The 20,078-nt window shown below is 42.4% G+C and overlaps 1 protein-coding gene across 1 annotated transcript in view; it reads right to left on the minus strand.

The window, feature by feature from the left end:
• Positions 1-18,868, minus strand: part of LOC110490012 (cadherin-20) — a 122,110-nt gene extending 103,242 nt beyond the window's left edge. Inside the window, exon 1 of the mRNA XM_036944302.1 lies at positions 18,543-18,868. The gene's annotated coding sequence lies outside the window, so the exon portion shown is untranslated. The remainder of the gene's footprint in view (positions 1-18,542) is intronic.
• Positions 18,869-20,078: the final 1,210 nt, after the last annotated feature.

The following is a 20,078-nucleotide window of genomic DNA, read 5'->3' on the forward strand; positions in this document are numbered from 1 at the left end:
AAGCGCCTCAGCTCTAGGCAAGCGCGATGGGCCTTTCTTTTCAACTGGTTTAACTTACCATCTCCTACCGCTCGGGGGCCATGAATGTGGAGGGGTGGCTAACCAGAAGGGGGGATGTTGGACCCTGCCCATTCCTCGGTCCTGTAATGGGCACATTCCATCAGACTTGCCTGCCATTCTGGCCTCCGTCGGACTCTGGCTTTTGTGCGACAACACTTTTGGTGGCCCAGCATGGTTCCTGACGTCTCCTTGTTCGTTGCCGCCTGCACTGTGTGCTCAGAATAAGACTCCACAGCAAGCTCCAGCTGAACTCCTTCAACCACTCCCTTTTCCTCACCGCCCCGGTCTTGTATCTCTGGACACTGGTCTCCCTCCATCAGATAGCAACACCACTATCCTTATGGTGGTGGATGCTTTCCAAAGCCGTCCATTTCATTCCCATTCCCAAGTTACCCTCAGCCAAGGAGACGGCCCATTTCATGGTGTAGTACGTCTTCCGGATCCATGGACTTCTGGTGAACATGGTCTCCGACAGCGGTCCTCAATTCTCATCCAGGTTCTGCACCCTCATTGGGTCATCGGCCAGCATGACCTCCGGTTTTAAACCCCCAATCCAACAGTCAGTCGGAGTGAGCCAATCAGGACCTGGAGACAGCTCTTCGTTGCCTCATCTCCGCCAACCCCACCACCTGGTGCCAGCAACTTGTGTAGGTGTAATACACCCTTCCCTGCTCGGCCAGTAGTCTCTCGCTTTTTGAGTGTTCCATGGGATATCAGCCCCTCAGGTTAGCATACCCTCGGCCCAGATGTTCATCCTCCGTTGTCACCATACCTGGAACAGAGCCCCGTCCTCTCTTGTCAAGACCACCTCCAGGTATCGACGACAGTCAGACCGCCACCGGACCTCTGCTCCCCGCTATCGTCTCAGGCAGAGGGTATGGTTGTCCACTCGGGACCGCACCCTCCGTATACATCCGACTTAAACCCCTGTCTTCACAGCCCTTTGTCTCCTGGACCCAGCCCTCATCACTGAGCTCGGCTGCCGGCACCCGGTCGACCAGGTATGTGCCCAGGTAGGGCGCCAGGTAGGGCGCCAGGTAGGGCACCAGAGGGGATGCTTTTCTCCACCCCCCCCACCCCCCCACCCCCCCACCAGGTGTCTCCCATTTGTCCCCACTATCACCTGTGTATGTATACCTGCATTTTCTGTTGCCAGTTCATCCTGTCCCGTCAAGCCCTTTTGTTTTTCTTAGTCTTCCCAGTTCTGATCTTTCTGCCTATCCTGATTCTGCCCGCCATCCTGTACCTGCCTGAGTCTGACTTGGATTGCAGACCCTTTGCCTACATTGACTACCCTTTTGCCTGCCCCTTGTAATATAATAAACTCTGAGACTTGGACTATCCGCCTCCTGTGTCTGCATCTTGGTCTTAGCCTGATTCCTGATAGAGAATGTGTGTGTGTGTCCGTGCCTGTCCATGCGTGTGTATGTCTACGTGCTTGTGAGCGTGTGTGTCGTCATCGATAGGAGGCCTAGTCAGGCCGTTAAGAGAGCTGTGTTTATGCAGCCTCCACCAGATGTTGATTCCTCCATGAAACAAATGACAGAAATGGCCCACATACAGCTGAGGAGACTAATTTGGAGTCAGGGTTCCCAGCGGGCACCACCAATTCTTTCTCTCTCTCCCCCCTCTGTCCATCATTCTCTCTCCCACCTCCCCACCCCCATCACTCTATCTCTATTAACACCTTTCCCCAACATAACATTGTAAAAGGAGTATTACACCATCTGGCCTCATATTATGAATTTGTACAAACTGTACTCTAATATAATAAACAGCAGAATTTAAAAGAGTACTTGTTGAATAGTGTAACGTGCTAAATTATAATTTGAGGGGCAGGGAAGGAGGAATAAGTTAGACTAACTGCTGCTGTATACTCCTTGGAGAAGTAATTGACTTTTATCGCTCTAAACACTCAGCTATAAAAAGCCTTAGGTCCAGAATGCCAAATGTGTAAAGCTATAAACATTACAGTGACAGAATGATTTTGTGTAACGTACTTGTATACAATTCTTACATGTATGAGATTCTTGTATTTGATAATACAACATAATCTGGCGAGGTCAATTGTTATTTGTAATCCCTAATCTTACTACATTTGCACCCACTGTACATATATTTTTCTATTGTGTTATCAACTGAACGTTTGTTTATCCCATGTGTAACTCTGTGTTGTTGTTTTTGTCGCACTGCTTTGCTTTGTCTTGGCCAGGTCGCAGTTGTAAATGAGAACTTGTTCTCAACTGGCCTACCTGGTTAAATGAAGTTGAAATGAAAAAATAAATTAAATAAATGTGTATTCTCTGTTTATTGCTTGGATGACTGCTCAGGTGATAATTGGTAATGTGCTAAATACTTTTCAGATCCCATCCCTACAGCACTGTGAATAATAAACTTGATGACCACGGTTAGAATTTGTCTCTACGAACGGTATATAGTTTGTTCTGCAAACATTTTACTTAATAACAGCTTCCCCTAACCACAGCTCCCCTTATCCCATTAAACAGTGTGGGGATCCACCAGGGATTCAGACTGGGGTGAAGGGGAAAATGGGTCCCTGACTTACAGAAATAATTTGAGTCCTATTCATTATTCATGTAACTCCACTGTCTTTATGTTCTTCACCTTGCTCTGCAGTAAAGACTTTGTTTTGTTATTGTTGTTCAAACATTTAAAGCCAGTGCTAACAACAATTGCTCACTTGAACTCCATGGTCTATAGCAGGGTCAGGATGAAGTGTGTTTCAACCTGGAGACATGTTCAGACATGACCGCATCTACTCCAACAGGATGACACTGCACTATCAACTCCATGATCAAATGTATGAGGACATGCCATGAGGTGTTTGCTTTTGCATTATTGATTGTGTTGTTCGTGATGTATAATAGTAGAGTAAAGCTGTGTTTTTCAACCTCTGGTTCATGGAGCAGGTGCTGAATAAAGTATGGTTTGTTTAAGCTAGAGAAACATGTCCATACATAGCCCTACTCTCACAGGAGGACACAAAACCATCAAATCCATCCGAAAAGGTTTCAGGCCAGGCCTGAACATGATAGCCTGGGTAGCAGACCTTGGTTATTGGATGTCGGGAGGCTCATTTTAGAGGGCACCTCTGTAGATACCACCTGTCTTATGTCTGATAATTGATTCTCATGGACAGATCTAGCAATGTACAGAGCCCATGCTGGTTTCACCCTTCCTCCCCTCTTTCTATCCCTCCATCCCCCAGCCCTTCCAACTCTGTGATTCCGTCAGATCTGTCAGATCCACTAGGCAGGTTATAGGATCTCAATGGGTGGGGTTGGAGCGGTAGGGAGGTTGTAGGTGTTGAAGGGGATCTTTTTCTCAGAGAGTGGGCTTAAGAGGGGGGGGGGGGGGAGGGGGGGGCAGAGATAGATCAAAAGACCCCGCAGCGAGGGGAGCCAGAGGATAGGCCCAGGATATGTCCCAAATGGCACTCTATTCCCTACATAGTGCGCTACTTTTAACCAGAGCCCTATGAGTCCTGGACAAAAGTAGTACTCTACTCTATAGGGAATAGTGTGCAATTTGGAACTTAGACGCATAAGCTTCCTCCCCCTATCCCATCAAACGGTGTGGGGCTCCACCAGGGATTCAGAATGGGGTGAAGGGAGAGATGGGTTCTGACATGAAGCCTGCGCTGCTGCTCCACTCCTCCCTCCTCGCCGGGATCCAACAGCTTTTTGTTTTCCACCGTGTCAGTCATTACAATCTCCCCTCTAACTATAAGTCTACTGCGGTATCGACTGGTATATTAAGAGGAGAATATGAAAGAATCCAGAAATAGAAAGAGAATATGAAAGAAAAATGGTTTTAAGGAGAAAGTTAGAAACTGTCCAGTAGAGTTTCTTCTACCCAAAACAACATCCTATACTGAACTTCTTTCTACGTCGGTGTTTGTTCATATACGGAGGGTTACAATATATTATGGCTGGGTAGAGAAAGGTTTGGAAATATCCCTCTGATTTCCTTTATGACAGTACAACCTTTCAACTTCACCCACTGTTGTAGATTATGTGGTTGAGCAGTGTAGGTTGCGTGTGTGTGCATTTTTCATGTATTTATCCTTTATTTAACTAGAAATAAAGTCAGTCATATAAGTCAGTTAAGAACAAATTCTATTTACATTGACGGCCTACCCCGGCCAAACCCTAACCCGGACGACGCTGGGCCAATTGAGCGCAACCCTATGGGACACTAAATCACAGTCGTTTGTGATACAGCCTGGAATCAAACCAGGGTCTGTAGTCACGCCTCTAGCACAGAGATGCAGTGCCTTAGACCGCTGTGCCACTTGGTAGCCCAAACATGCACGTGTGTGTGTGTGGCCTGTGTGTGTGCGCTTGAGTGTCTGTCTATGGCAAGCCATAACGGTACCCCACTGCTCTGCAACTGAGAGCTCATCCTTTTATCCCCTGCATGTGACTGTGGCAGGCTGCCAGAGTCCCCTATCATTTAACACAGTACACCTGTTGGGGTGAAACTGATACTCACTGATAATGGATTGGAGTTCAAAGAGGAGGCTGCTCACAGGAAACTTTTCCAGAGGTCAAATTTCAGAAGCAATCTTGTGAATCTAAACACGCATACACTTAGGGGGCACAGACAGTGACATGCACACGTACGGGCGTGTACGTGCGTAGGCACACACACACACACACACACACACACACACACACACACACACACACACACACACACACACACACACACACACTCCCGTGGAAGGCATGGCATGCAGCTCTAAAATATGTTAGACCTGGAGACAGTCCAAAGGAGAGAGAGAGAAAAAATGAGAGAGAGCAAGCAAGCTATCGAGTGAGAGAGAGAGAGAAAGCCTTTAATGCTGTGAGGGAGGAGAGAGTACAGGGACCTAATGGGTCTGTGTGACAGATTTATGACATCTCATCCCTCCATTTCTACAACAGAAAAAAAGTTGACTTGAGGGCTCCGACTCCACAGAGAAAGAGTGATTCATTTTCCACTACCAACTACCATGAGGTGAGAGTAGTAGACGGTTTAATATTGGGTTATTTCTATGAGTGGGGAGGAGAGTAATAAAATGTAATCACTTTCAAACAGGACCAAGGGCAAACCGTACTCCCTCATGCAGGCCTGATTATTACTTTGGCCTCGGCTGAAGGTCTATTGGCTGTTTATGTACGTGTGGGCCCAATAGACAGATAGTTAAATATACATTGTCTGAATGGTAAGAAATTATGATTACACTTGCGTTACAGTTGAGTTTCTTTTTATAAATATTATAATAATATATGAGACTATAACTCAATTGATATGGTAGCTGAAAATCCAAAGAAAACCAACCAGAATTGTTTTTTGAGATCCCCATGCTTTTTCAATGGAAAGCTATGGGTCCTATGCAATTCAAGCTCCCAGATTGCAATTCCTATGGCTTCCACTAGATGTCAACAGTCTTTGTTCATCGTTTCAAGCTTGTTTCTTCCAAAACTAGGAAGAATTTTGAGTTTCGGTACCGGGAGTCACTGTTGGAAATCAGTCTGTGGGCGCGCAACGAAGAGGACGCGCACTTGCTAATTTTACTTTGCTATTGAAAATACTTCTTTCCGTATGAAACATGATAGTTTATTTACATTTTAGGGTACCTGAGGATTACACTTTTTGGGATATAAAGAAGGATTTTATCTAACAAAACGACCATGCATGTTATAGCTGGGACCCTTGGGATTGCAAACAGAGGAAGACTTTCAAAAAGTTAGTGATTATTTAATCGCTATTTGGGATTTTATGAAGCCTGTGCTGGTTGAAAATTATGTTGATGTGGGGTGCTGTCCTCAAACAATTGCATGGTGTGCTTTCTCTGTAAAGCCTATTATAAATTGGACAATGCAGTTAGATTAACAATAATTGAAACCCTCTAATTTTTACCCCCTTTTTCTCCCCAATTTCATGGTGTCCAATTGTTGTAGTAGCTACTATCTTGTCTCATCGCTACAACTCCCGTACAGGCTCGGGAGAGACGAAGGTTGAAAGTCATGCGTCCTCCTATACACAACCCAACCTAGCCGCACTGCTTCTCAACACAGCGCGCATCCAACCCGGAAGCCAGCTGCACCAATGTGCCGGAGGAAGCACCGTGTACCTGGCAACCTTGGTTAGCGCGCACTGCGCCCGGCCCGCCACAGGAGTCGCTGGTGCGCGATGAGACAAGGACATCCCTACCGACCAAGCCCTCCCAAACCCGGACGACGCTAGGCCAATTGTGCCCATGGACCTCCCAGTCGCGGCCGGTTACGACAGAGCCTGGGCGCGAACAGAGCCTTGGGCGCGAACCCAGTCTCTGAATTGCGCCCCTCCAATTTCACTGGATGTTCTCGACAGGTGTCCTGCTGACTTGAAGCCCAGCCCTAACTACACCAGTACAGGTGTATTGTATTAACAGGCCACTGTTGAAGAGGGATTGTCCAGTCAGCTAGAGAACTGAATGCTGTAGAGTACAGTCTTAGAAAAAAGTGTTAATTGGGGTTCTTTATAGAACCCTTTTATCTAAGAGTGTAATATCTTGTTTAACAGCTAGACAGCACTCCAGACCTTGGTTTACTGTAAATCATAGGCATGTGTGTTTTCTTTCACATAGCTTTAGCTGTGTTTGATAGAGCTTGCCTGCATGGTGCACAATGGAATCAATGGCACATTCCCAAAGTGCAAACCCCGCCCATCTGGCATTGAAGGAAGCCTCAATTAAACACTTAAAGTATTTGAAATAGAACAAATGCTATTTGAACCCAGGTGTGTTGTGCCGTTGGATTGTATTACATTTGCATTATGTGGTCATGCATGCACGAACGCACACGCACACAGATGCATATGATTAAAGCTGTCATTTCATGACATCTCCCCTGCGCACATTGAAAACTAATGAACTGAAAACTGAGGCATTCAACAATTAACATGAGCTTTGGTATGCCACGAAGCATCCTCTCGCCCCAGACGCACACACTCACGCAGCCATACGTCCCAGCCCTGTCCTGTCTGACCTGATGTGAGCTCTTAACACAAGACAGCCCACAGCTCCAGCACGTCTCTCTCTAATCAACTTCATTAGGAAATTGATTTCTGCATGTGGCCTCACATGTTTGAAATATCCTCCTCAGGAGCCTTCTCTCAGTGAAAGTCGGAATGAGAGAGAAGAAAAAAGCTTTGGTGAATCAATTTAAGTTAATTTCAGTCTTCGTAGAAGTGTTGCTGTCTATTACTTTTAAGCTACTGTCATTTTGAATAGATTCATTGCCTGAGAGCTAGACAGGAAAAAAAAGAAAGAGAAAACATGATTGCTTTCATAATCCCAAGAGGGGAAGAAATAATTCAGTGTCTCAGGTTAGAGAGTTGCAGAAAGAAGTGGAGCATATAGATGCAGTAGATTCATCAGAAACCAAAGGTTCAGCCAAAACCCTTAAAACCCATGGACCAAGGTTGTTGTTCTGTTAGTGTTGTGTTGCATGCTTTAATTTGTGTCATTACAAACCATCTACCTTAAAAACAACTTCCAACAAGCACATATGCTGGCATTGCAGAATAACCCCTTTTATAAGAGTGATACAGAGAGGTGAGCTGACAGGTGAGGAGTCTACATGCTATAGTTCTGACGCATGACGCGTTGACATATACTGTAGCTTTGTTTATTGACATTTGGCTTCCTATAGCTAAAGCCTTAGAGAATACATTAAGAAACTTGAGAGAAAGCTGGATAAGTCATAGTATCTCCATTAAGTAGCATCACAGTGAAAGATGAGTCAAATGTATTTGATAGAACAATGGTTCTGCTGTGATATGAGTAACAGCACCGCATGTAGAGAGTACTGTATATGCTGCCTAGACATTTCAGGACATAAAAGTATCAGGGGAAACATTTATGAACAATACGTACATACAAAATATACCCCAAAACATGCGTGCGCAAGTTTTCCAGCAAAAGTTGGCATTTATGAAAAACTGAACTTAATGTTCTTAGCTCCACACAAACTGTAGACCATGCACATGTTTTCTGGTGGTCGAAGTACTGTATTGCAAGCAGGCAAGTAAGTATTTTGTGCAAATTGTGGATATGATGACACGCTTATTCATAAAATGTAGCCATTTGCCCTTAGTGAGAAGAGCAAAAATCTACTTGTTTTATTTTTGGAATCTAAAAATATTTGACATAGAAATATATTTCCTATTTATTTCATTTTAATAGCCGTTGCAGAATAAATTCCTTACCTTTGATGGGTTTATATTAAAGTAGACATCCTACTAATTACCATGCACATCTGTAATTTGTTTGGGCCTAGTTGCCCAATCAAAATAGATAGGCTATGTATTTCAAGTTTTGCTGTATGCGATCTCATTGGTAGCATGGTTTATAATACAGAGGTGAATTTAGCAGGTGAACAGACAGTTGATATTTTACATTGAAGTATGTATGTTACTACTGTAAATACAAAAACAATTTAAAATAATTGTAGCCTAGACAATGTTTCAGAATTCATGGGCAGTCAAGCAAATTTAGGTTGGGGGAGAAGTCAATGCAAAATATTATTGAATTCAAACGTTAAGCTGACAGGTCCTCAACAATTAGCCATTGTTTTTTCTTTCAAAAACTTGCCAAAGTCCTGCCAAATACAGCAGAAGGTAATGCAAAATATTTAAAGATTCTGCCAATATCACCAAAAATATTTTGATAGAATTTGCTCTTGCCCTTTGTTTTGGAAACTGCTGTGACTTAATTCCAATAGTTCCAAATTATACCATAAAAGGTGAATGGAGAGAATTGTCCATAGTTATAATGCTTGTTCAAGCGCACACAGTTTTCCACAGTTTTACAATGTATGTATTCTTTCCAGAAATATTTAGCGATATTTAGTGTGAAATTTACATGACAGTTATGAGGCCCCAGAACATAAAGACATCTGTCATCTGCAGCACCTTCATAGCCTCTTCCTACCACTCCCTCTAGTGCTCATCCTGTGTGTGTGTGGAGACAGGTGTGCTGGAATCAGAGCAGATTCCCACCAGCTGCAACCTGTTCCACAATCAAGACCTCTTCAAATGCTCAGTCTTGCTACTTCCACACGGCAAGATTGTAATCTCTGCCAGTCCATATTTCTAGCTGTTTATTCCTGTTGTCCTGTTTTCCCTTGCCTGACACTGTTTTCCTTTCCGCTACAGTTCTGCCCGCTCTGACTCTGGTCCCCGCCTCCAGTCCAACTTCTCGTTAGTCCTGCTACTCTGTCCTGGATTCCCCACTCTATGCTCCCTTGGATTTCCCCCCGGACCTGCTAACTCTGTCCCAACACCTCTCGCTCCAGCCTCAGCCTCCGCACCTGGTTTCCGGCACCCCGCCCGAGCTTCCCCTGGCCTGCACGCAATCTCCCCCCCATGTTTCAATAAATACCTTGGTTACCTCATCCCAGTCTCCTCATCTGAGTCTGCTCTTGGGTTCACTTGTTCCACTCCGTGGGACATTATACTAATTTCCAATAAATATTGAGGGTCTTATTCTGGTGACATGATGATTGATGCTTGAATGCCATTTGACCAATACAAATAATGTTGCTCTTATCCATAATAATCTCAATTTAGGTAGCCTACCCGCACTGAATCTGCGAGCTGTTGGCTAGAGCGTATGTGCCACGACCACAATGCGCACATTTGCTACAGTATATAGCGCAACAGTTTTTGTGACAAAACAATCAGTTGAAAATGCGATGAAAACCCATTTAACCCTTGTGTGGTCTTAACATTCTGTATACTCACCTTGTCCTAAGGGTGAAAAATGACCCGTCTTCACTAAGCCCCTATAATAAAGCAGCTTAATTGAATTTTAAACCTCAAATCTTGTTTTCATGAAGACACAACCTGTCATTCACCTCAAACTTTATGATTATCTGGGTTTTCCCTTTTCACATTGCAAAAAGACTGCATTTATCAGTGGACACCACTCATTTTTATTACACCTGTCTTTGTTTTCTGTACTAAAGTAGAGGTTGCTAAAGGTACTGCATAGGTGTAAACATGCTTTCTTTTAGCAAGAGATAGCACTTGTGTAGCCTAAGAAAGTAGCAGAAATGTGCAGAAAGTAGTTTTGAATGGATTTTATTGAAGGGAAACAATAACAGTCTTGAACTTTTTTGGCAACATAGTATTCTTATATACTGTACAATGAGGAATTCAACTACAAAATACTTGTCTTCTCCCATTTTTTGAACCATTGCTCCCACCCACAAGGTGTATAAACAACAACTAAGAATAAAATAATATAATAGATACAAAACAAATACATGAAGAACATAAATCAATCAACTCCAATTACCACATGTAGGACAGCATGCAATGTATTTCTCACATGTGCAGCACATAGTATTTGTTTTACAGTCCTTCTTTGGGGGACAGAATTGGCATCTCCTCCTCTTGCCTGCCCCAGCTGCAGCCTCAGGTGGATCAGGACAAGATGCAGCCCCCTGAACAGCTTTCAAAAGCACTACAGAGGATGCTGTGCGGGGGGGAAGTGCCTTTCCCAGCTGCTCCAGGAACACCCTCTTGTTCCGCTTATCAGGCATCCAGGTAGGGTTGATTTTGTTGTATGAGGACACATCAATGACGTTATGGAAGATGACCAGGGAACAGCGGGTAGTCATCTTGCACCTTGTCCAGGTTGTCCACGCCTCCTTTGTTGTGGTTGTAGACCAGGATGATGGCTGGCTTCCTGTCCTCACGATCACTGATCTCAGCTGTTTTGTACAGTTTGCTCAGGAGGACCACATTCTTGTTCCTCTTTGGGAGGTAAGAAAGTAGAGTGGTGGTGGGGGTGAAGGCAAACTTTGATGAGAAAGCCTCTCTCCTCCTTGTTGCAAGGAGTGCAGGGTGGAGCTCATGCTTGTTCTTTCTAACTGTGCCAACCATGGTGATCTTCCTCTTTAGGAGCTGCTGGCCAAGTTCATAAGAGGTGAATAAATTGTCACAAGTGACATTTTGCCCCCTCAGTCCATCTGTCACATCAAGCACAACCCGCATCCCCTGGTTCTTCTCCAGGCCTCCACTAATCAGCTTCCCTGTGTAGACTTGCATCTTCCAAGCGTAGCTGGATTGTGCGTCACAGGCCACCCATATCTGGATGCCATACTTTGCTGGCCTGCTGGGCATGTACTTCTGGAAATGACAGCAACCTTTTGACAAAAGAGATAACAATCAGTAATTAGTATCAGTTTCACAGAAAACAATCACATAAATCAATGATATTACAACCATACATAATACAATTAACAGTGAAAATCACTTACATTACAGATATGAAAATAAAAATGTACCTCTGAATGGAACCAGTTGCTCATCCACTGGTAATTCAGGTCCAGGCTTGTAGAAGTATGGCAGAGGCTTCACCCACTTCTCCCAGACCTCACTTATGGCTGGCCGCCAGTTTGTCTTGCATGTCTTGACTCACGGTTATCAAATCGTAGAATTCTTGAAAAAGTGTGAAAGACTCAGTGGCATCGTGGCACAGAAATCGCCCTTCCACTCTCTGCATCCCAGAGACTACAAGCAGCCTCGCCTCGGGACTTATACACACCCGCTAAGATTAGCAGCCCTATGTAGGCACGCAGGTCAATCTCATACATCCTTTTCCAATGATCTCCATATTTACTGAAACAATTCAAATTTGTCATCTCCAGGATGATTTGTTCGATGGCTGGTGTGATGAACATGTAGAATGTTGAGACGATGTCCTGGGCATGGGCAACTGCATGTCTTGTGGGCCCTGGGGTCATTCTTATGACATTTTGTGCTGCCATCCTGCCTTGTTTGTCATATGTTGACAAGGACCATGTTGTGTTGCTTTTCTTTGACAAAAATGTCTCTCTTTCAGCTTGGGAGATTTCTTATTGATCTGAAGACGATGCATTGAGCTCTGGGCTGTATTCTTCCCCTTCTTCTTCTTCAGATACCTCATCCTCTTTTAAATCATTGTTCTCTTGTTCCTCCTGGACATCTGAAAAAATCAGATCTACGACCTGTTGGGCACTGAAACGTGCACTCATGGCTTCAGCAAAGAGAAAACTGTAAGGACTGTCATCTGCAGCACCTTTATAGACTCTGACTGCATTCCCCATGAGTAAACAGTGCTTTGAAGAAATGTTTATTTTGTCAGAAATGTTTATTTTGTCTGAAATTGTTTTTATTTTGTCTGTGAACTTGTGTCACGTGTGCGGTCGTGGAGGGGAGATTCTGCACATACACAATAACGTTTTAGTCTTGTCTGAGTTCATTCAGTAGCACACAATCTAAATTTCTCATTGTGTGTGTGTGTGTCTTTGTGTTTTTTGTGGTATGTAAATAATTTTATAACTGCCGGGTCAAAAATGACCCTAAGACAATCTTTGTACCCTGGTGGTGTACAGCTTTGATGGAAATACGAACAAAGGCAATCTTTCACTTTTTCTAATGTTGGGGTCACTCTAGGAAAAGTCATACAATTTCAAGTTGAAAAAATATAATTTAGTGTTTGGAAAATGCGCTTATTATTTTATGCAGATTTTAGAATATTTGCATGAAAATCTGTCACAAATTGGATGGAAACCTAACTAATGATGTACATTTTTTCAGAAATCTCCCATTTGGCATGTCTCTTGTGAATCGATTCACAACATCACTGACGGATTTGTTGACTTGACCACTGCGTTTTGAACAACCCTAGCTAGATGAAAGGAGAAACATACAAGTCTATTTGCCATAGATGAATTGTGTAAACTTTTAATTATATTTGCTGACACCCAACAGTCAAGTATTGGCACCAGTAGAGTAGCTATATAGCAATGTAGACCACACCCCTCTGTGAACATGCCTTATCCAATGTTGGTTACAAGGCATGTTACCATTGGTGTATTAAAATGAGCATTAGGGTGATATCACCTTATCCCCTTAATAATCCCGCCTCCTGAATCCAAGTGTTTGACATGGGGGAGGGACCAGTAACTTTATCATCACACTTTTTCAATGTAAATCATCATACTTTGATCTGGTTTCATCCAAATATCAAATTGAATGAAAAATATAATTGTATCTGTTCATAACCTTTAAACACACCACAGTCATAGCAATTAAAAAGATGATGTTACCTTTACCGATACGGTTGTTGTAGTTAAGTGGGCTACTTACAGGTTTACTTTTGTATTAGAAAATACATGTATTCTTATTAATGGTAACAAAATGCATGACTTGTACTTCAGGCAAGTGAAGTACAAATTACACAAAAGATATTGAAACTATTGAAAGACGTATATCAAATACATGCGTGCATTGTACATCTGCAACAGTTTACTAACCACTGTTCTTCCAGTAATGCACTGTACATTCTAGAAATACAGTATGTTGCTGTATTCAGGTTTTGTGTTTAAGTCAAGGTCCTGTACATCTGTGTTGCCAGTAATTTACTGTAAAAACTACAGGACATTTTTTACAGTGTGTGAAACACGAATGTTGTGCTTTACAAGTCCATGAGGACTGGGCATTCTGATGAAAGACTCTCATATCAATATGTCAAATAATGTGGTGAAGTTACTCTTCACTGTGATATTGTATTGTACCAAAACCCAGCTGTTGACAATGTAAAGCACAGCATGTGTACACTACCAGCCTATGAGTGATTAACAGAGAGCTTTTCCACCAGCCTAAAACAATGCCATCAGGAATCTTACACACACACACACACACACACACACACAAAGAAAAAACTATGCCAACAGAGATCTTTCAGCATGCCACGCTTTCAAAGGAGCTGTATGTCTGGTACCCCATAAAACACTAGGCGCAGGACTCCTGCATTCATTCAATTAAGAATTTACAGCGCTATTGATTTCCACACAATCAAAGTACGTCAGAATTCTGCAAACACGATGCGGAGCAGTTTTCATTAGCCTTCAAGCTCTACCTGAGAGGATAAAGCCATTGGTCAGCAACATGAAGAGATGATGGAGAGATGATGATGGACAACTTGCAGATAAACTCAACACTTTTTACTTCTCAGTGTTTCCTCCTCGGCCCACAATGCCTTTCCTTTCCTCTTCACCCCTCTCTTTCACTGTCTTCCCCGTCCTCTCCTCCAACTGCCTCTGCCCTGCTCTCCTCCACTGCCTCCTTTCCTCCACCCTTCTCTTGATGGTTATTTATCATAGATGCACTGTACTGTACAACTATTTCCCTCCTAATTGTTCTGTTATTGCACATGTCTATTCTCTTTGATTTCTTGCCTTATAAATTAACCCTCCTGCTGTGTTCCAGTCGAATTGGACCAATTTAATTAATTTTTTCTCTGAAAAATGTAGTTCATTTAATCTGATTGTCATACGGTTCCATGACTTTGTCCACACAGGGCATCTGAACACACAAAATACATTTAGATGATTTTCATAAGGTTTTGGGCATTTTATTTAACTTTTGTGCATCTATGGTGTTCCCGGTCAAAAATGACCTTTCATTAGAAATGAATGGGTGAGACTACAATTAGTGTATAAAATTGAGTTCAGGCACATGCTCATTCATCAGATGGACACACTTCCTCTCCCAGACCCCCACATGCATGTGTGTTTGAGCACATACACCTCACTCCCCTTCTCGGCTTTCCCACGGGAACCTTTCCCCAATAGAATCTTTCCCCCACGGGAACCACACCTGTTGGCATTCTCACAAACAATCGCAACATTGTTTAAGTAATATATATTTATAACTTTTCTCGCAGCTCTGATATATATATCTTTTTTGAGGCCTTGCTCACAATTCATTCTGTGGCAGCACAATGACCAAACGATATACTGCATGTGAGGCTCTTGATCGTGACACTGGTGAGGAGGAGAGAGTCCTTGTTAAAATATAAAACAATGTAATCTGTGATAAATAGTACAATAACCCAAAATAACCCATACATTATGCTTTTTTTACTAAAAACACGAGGCCATGAATAGCAAATAGAAGTTCAAAACTTGTAATGTTCACAAGAACTTAAGTTGATGAAACGATCTAACAACAACGTTAGGTGATATTATGTGTATTATTATCGATTTATAATCAGCTACAATGGGGAGGTCATTTTGGACCGGGAAAACAGAATTGATTAACATGAAACGAACACAACAGGAGGGTTAACCGTAGGTGGCTGATAAGTGTGGGCCTGATTTACCTAAGAAAATGCAGAGATTAAAATTCAGTTTGTTGGGTATTCTAGGAGGGGAAACAGTTTTCAGTAGCTCAGAGTTTGTCTTTGCATTTCCATCAGATCAACCTGCCTTTGTGTTGCTGTTTTTCTATCCCACTTTTTCTACCATCTCTCACAGCTTTCACGTTAAACCTCTCCCCATACCCACATTAAAAAATACTATAGCATACAATGGTAGAATTCACTGTAGTGATATTGCTGACTTTACTGTTGCATTAACTGCAGTATTTTTGTGGACTGTGGTTAGTATTTACTTTAGTGTTATGGACATGACTGTAGAATTATGTCATATTGACAGTTTACAGCGTACTGTAGTATTTACTGCTGTGTTTTTGCCGATATTAATGTGCTATTTAGTATAGTGTTTTTGTTTTATTATAATTCACATAGCAGTGGGGTTTTCTCCTTGAGGAAAACTACTGGACAAAATACTCAAAGATTTAAAACAGCATACTGTATGGTCTACACTTGGCATGTGCAGATAACTGCCAAAATAAAGGAAATACCAATACCTAAGTCTTGGGGCGTTGTGCAACCACGAGCCGCAAGAACAGCTTCAATGCAAAAAAGGTGCTATCTAGAACCTAAAGGGGTTATTCGGCTGTCCTCATAGGAGAACCCTTTAGAGAACCCTTTTGGGTTCCAGGCAGAACCCTTTTCACAGAAGGTTCTGCCTGGAACCAAAAGGGGTTCTACTTGGAACCCAAGGGAGTTCTCCCATGGGGACAGCGAAATAACCCTTTAAGAACCCTTTTTTTTCTAAGACTGTACAAGTGTCTGGAGCTTTATTTGGAGGGATGTGATGCCATTCTTCCATGTGAAATTCCATCATTTGGTGTTTTGTTAACGGTGGTGGAAAACGCTGTCTCAGACCCAAAGTCTCTGAGATCTTTTCTTCTAACCATGGTAGCCAAAATAATGGGCAACAGGGCATACATGACGCTAAGTATGAGGGATGTTAATTATTTAATTAATTCAGAAACCACACCTGTGAGGAGCACCTGCTTTATATACTTCGTATCCCTCGTTTACTCAAAAGTGTTTCCTTTATTTTGGCAGTTACATGCAGTGGTGTAAAGTACTTAAGAAAGAATATCTTGAAGCACTACTTTTTTTGTTTTTTGGAGGTATCTGTTCTTTAGTTTTTGACAAGTTACTTTTACTCCACTGCATTCCTAAATAAAATATTTTACCTTTTACATTTTTCCTGACACCCAAAGGTGCTCATTACATTCCAAATGCTCTGATAGGACAGCAATAATATGGTCCAATTCATACACCTGCCAATATAATGCGCTGTCATACCTACTGCCTTCGATCTGGCGGACTCACTAAACACAAATAGTGTGTTTGTAAATTGTTTCTGAGTATTGGTGTGGGCCCATGTCTGTCCGAAAAATGTTAAAACAAGAAAATCTGTCCATCGGGTTTTCTCAATATAGAGAATTTGATTTGATTTAATTTCACTCAAGTATGACAATTGGTCACTTTTCCACCATTGTACTTAAGGACATTTCAAACCAGATACATGTAGTAATTTTTTATTAAGGTATTTTTTACTTTTAATCAAGTGTGACAATTGAGTACATTTTCCACCACTGGTTACTTGTAGGTTTCTCACTTATAGGTGGCACAAATTAGGCTGTGGGGGAGCAGAAAGGGCAAGGTATATGCAAATTAAATACTGTAGTATATACTATAGTAATTACTGTAGTGTTTGCTGTAGTGTTTTGGTGGTCTATAGTATATTGTACTATTTACTATAGTATTCTACAGTATACTACACAAATTGTATACTAAGTACCTCACATGATCAAGGGACAATACAGTGTGTAGTATAGTATTATACAGTGTAGTACAGTAATGCAAGCGGAGGAAATGGCACAGCAGCCATTTTGGGAGGGAGTGTGGATGACCACACACCATAGCAGTCAAACAAAAAATCGATCAGCTAAATTTGAGATACTGTACTGTAGTACTGTACTGTAGTATTTTTCATGTGTGAAGCTGGTGTTAATTGTTAAAAACTGTTTCCTGTAAAAGACTGATAGGAGTGTCCTTTGACTCTGAGCTCCCGAGTGGGTCAGCGATCTAAGGCATTGCATCTCAGTGCTAGAAGCATCACTACAGAACCTGGTTTGATTCCAGGCTGTATCACAACCGGCCATGATTGGGGGTCCCATAGAGCGGCGCATAATTGGCCCAGTGTCGTCTGGGTTAGGGTTTGGCTGGGGTAGGCCGTCATTGTAAATAATAATAAGAAGTGAGAGAGAGACTTAGAAAGAGATAGAAGGGTGGTGGTGTGGCCTTGAGAGCATACATGTAGCTGCTTAATTAATTCGGTCACAGCGCCCTATAATGAAACCTTTATTCAGGGGGAATGAGGGGGGATGGCAGGGGGCTTGGCAGAGAAGAGAGCGGTTGTGTTTCGGAGAGAGGGTGAAAAATAAAAATCCCAGTGTCCACAGTTGGCTTTCCCTCATGTCAGCTGCCTTGGTTACAGAGTTAGCTGCCAGCAAGCTCCAGCACTGCAGCTCAGTCCCACTCTCCCTCTTCTTTTTCTCTGGCTACCTCTCACTCTCTCTCTCTCTCTCTCTCTCTCTCTCTCTTCTATCCCTCTGTCCCCAACACCTCTCTTCTCTCTCTGTCTTTCTCTATCCCTCTCTGTATCTCTATGTCTGTCTGTGTGTCTCTTTCTCTCTGTCTCTCTCTCTCTTGGCTCCAACATATTATTATTTTTTCCAAGTAGACAGGATCTCATTCAAAAAACAACAGTATTCTATGTCCCTCCCTCCTGCCACAGCACCATTCTTTTAAAATCTCTCTTTTCTCTCCCGGCTCATTACATGTGACACAATCAGTCACATTGACAACAACACTAGCATCAACATCACTCCACACAAACAGAGAATAAAGTATTCACAAATACAGTATACAGCTAATATTGTACGTTGATACTACCATGTGTCAGATAGAGCTTCCCAACTTAATAGGTAATACACAGCTAATAAAAAATAAAAAAACTCAATTGTATTTGGTAGCTTTTTTTGTTCTATACAGTTCGAAATATGCTATTGTTGCATTTCATGTATGTCAATGTTAGCATACAATTCAAAAATTGGTGAGTTTAAGGAACAGTTTTGTTATTTTCACTGGTCGAGCATCAATGAAAAATTGCTTTTTGTTGCTTGTTTACATTTCACCAGATACATCTGCGACAAATAAAGACAACTCCTACCTGGTGTTGCACACCACAGCCCCTCCAGTACTGGATGAGTCTTCAGAAGTTAACTTATTTTTCTCCGTCTCTGTCGTTCCATTCATTTACATTCTTCTTTTGTCTGCCTATCTATTTGTCTGGAGTTCTTTTTTTCAAAACGTGGGCTTCCCGCTTATCGCACAGCTCTGGTGAAAGGTCTGGTGCACTCAGAAGAAGAAGAAGAAGTGAGTGAAGAGGATAGAGGAGACGGATGGAAAGAATAAGTCTGACACCTCGTGATCAGCTCAGCTCCCTGCTCTACCTCTGCGCTCCTGCCTGCCTGCCTGCTCTCTCTCTCTCTCTCTCCCTCTCCTCTTAGAGCTGCACTGAACGAACGACCAAGTCCAGAGGGTCCCTCTCCCTCACGCCACCTCCGTCCTGTGCTGCTGCTGCTGCTGCTTCAGCCAGCCTCTCTCTTTCTCTCTCCATTTCTCCCTCTCTCTATCTCTATCCCTACTCCAGCCACATGCATATTCAGATAAATGCACCTGAAATACACTGCACTAACCCAATGGTGTCAGATATCACCCCATCATTCTCATTTGCTTTCTAACTATTGATCTCTGTGTGCATTTTACTAGAATGTTGCAACCCTACATTCAGGCCTGATATGGCCTTTAAAGCATGAGTTTCAGGTCTCTATATTAGGGTAAGGCTAGGACTCAAAATAAGACCTTAAGAGATGTGTAATGTATTGCCATAAGACAGAAAACGAACACATTCAACAATGTCTCTGTCACTAACAAATACAGTCATGGGTGGTAACTCTACATTTCACTCAAAAAGGCATGGCACGTTGGGAAATTATATTGAATGCATGGCTTAATGGGGGAGTAAAAATGATTGATACAACACTGATACTAACACCAATCTGGAACCCCTAGAGCAGGGGTCTCAAACTCATTCCACAGAGGTTCGAGTGTCTGCGGGTTTTTGTTTTATCCTTTCACGTAGACCTTTCCTGAAATCAAATGGCTAAATCTCCCTCTAGTGGAATGTTATTAATATTTTTTATAATTTCATAATTAATAATCATTATTAAAAAAACTGCTGAAAATCCAGTGTTTCTTTATCAAATGCTTGTGTTATATTTCAGTTTTCTGTGATGTATGTAACGTGTAATATTGGGATGCAAACTCAAAACTGAATACATTTCATGTCACGCGGGACTAGGTGTGTGTGCAGGAATCAGACGCAGAGAGAGAGTAACGAAGTAAAGTGCTTTACTATTGCACACCAAACTGATAAGCCCAATACAATACAGGGTGCAGGACACTATACCAGACAACCCAAAACTACAGGGTGTCCAGTATAGAAAATAAAATACACCCCGACCTAATATGTACACACATAACAAAAGACAATCCCGCACAAAACAAGGGCGGGTCAAACTACTACATATAGGGAAGCTAATTAAACCAAAATACACACAGGTGAAACTAATAAGACCAAAACCAACAGACAAACGAAAAAGGGATCGGTAGCGGCTAGTAGGACGGTGACGACGACCGCCGA

This window comes from Oncorhynchus mykiss, chromosome 15 (assembly GCF_013265735.2).
Source record: "Oncorhynchus mykiss isolate Arlee chromosome 15, USDA_OmykA_1.1, whole genome shotgun sequence".
In the NCBI taxonomy this organism is placed as follows: Eukaryota; Metazoa; Chordata; class Actinopteri; order Salmoniformes; family Salmonidae; genus Oncorhynchus; species Oncorhynchus mykiss.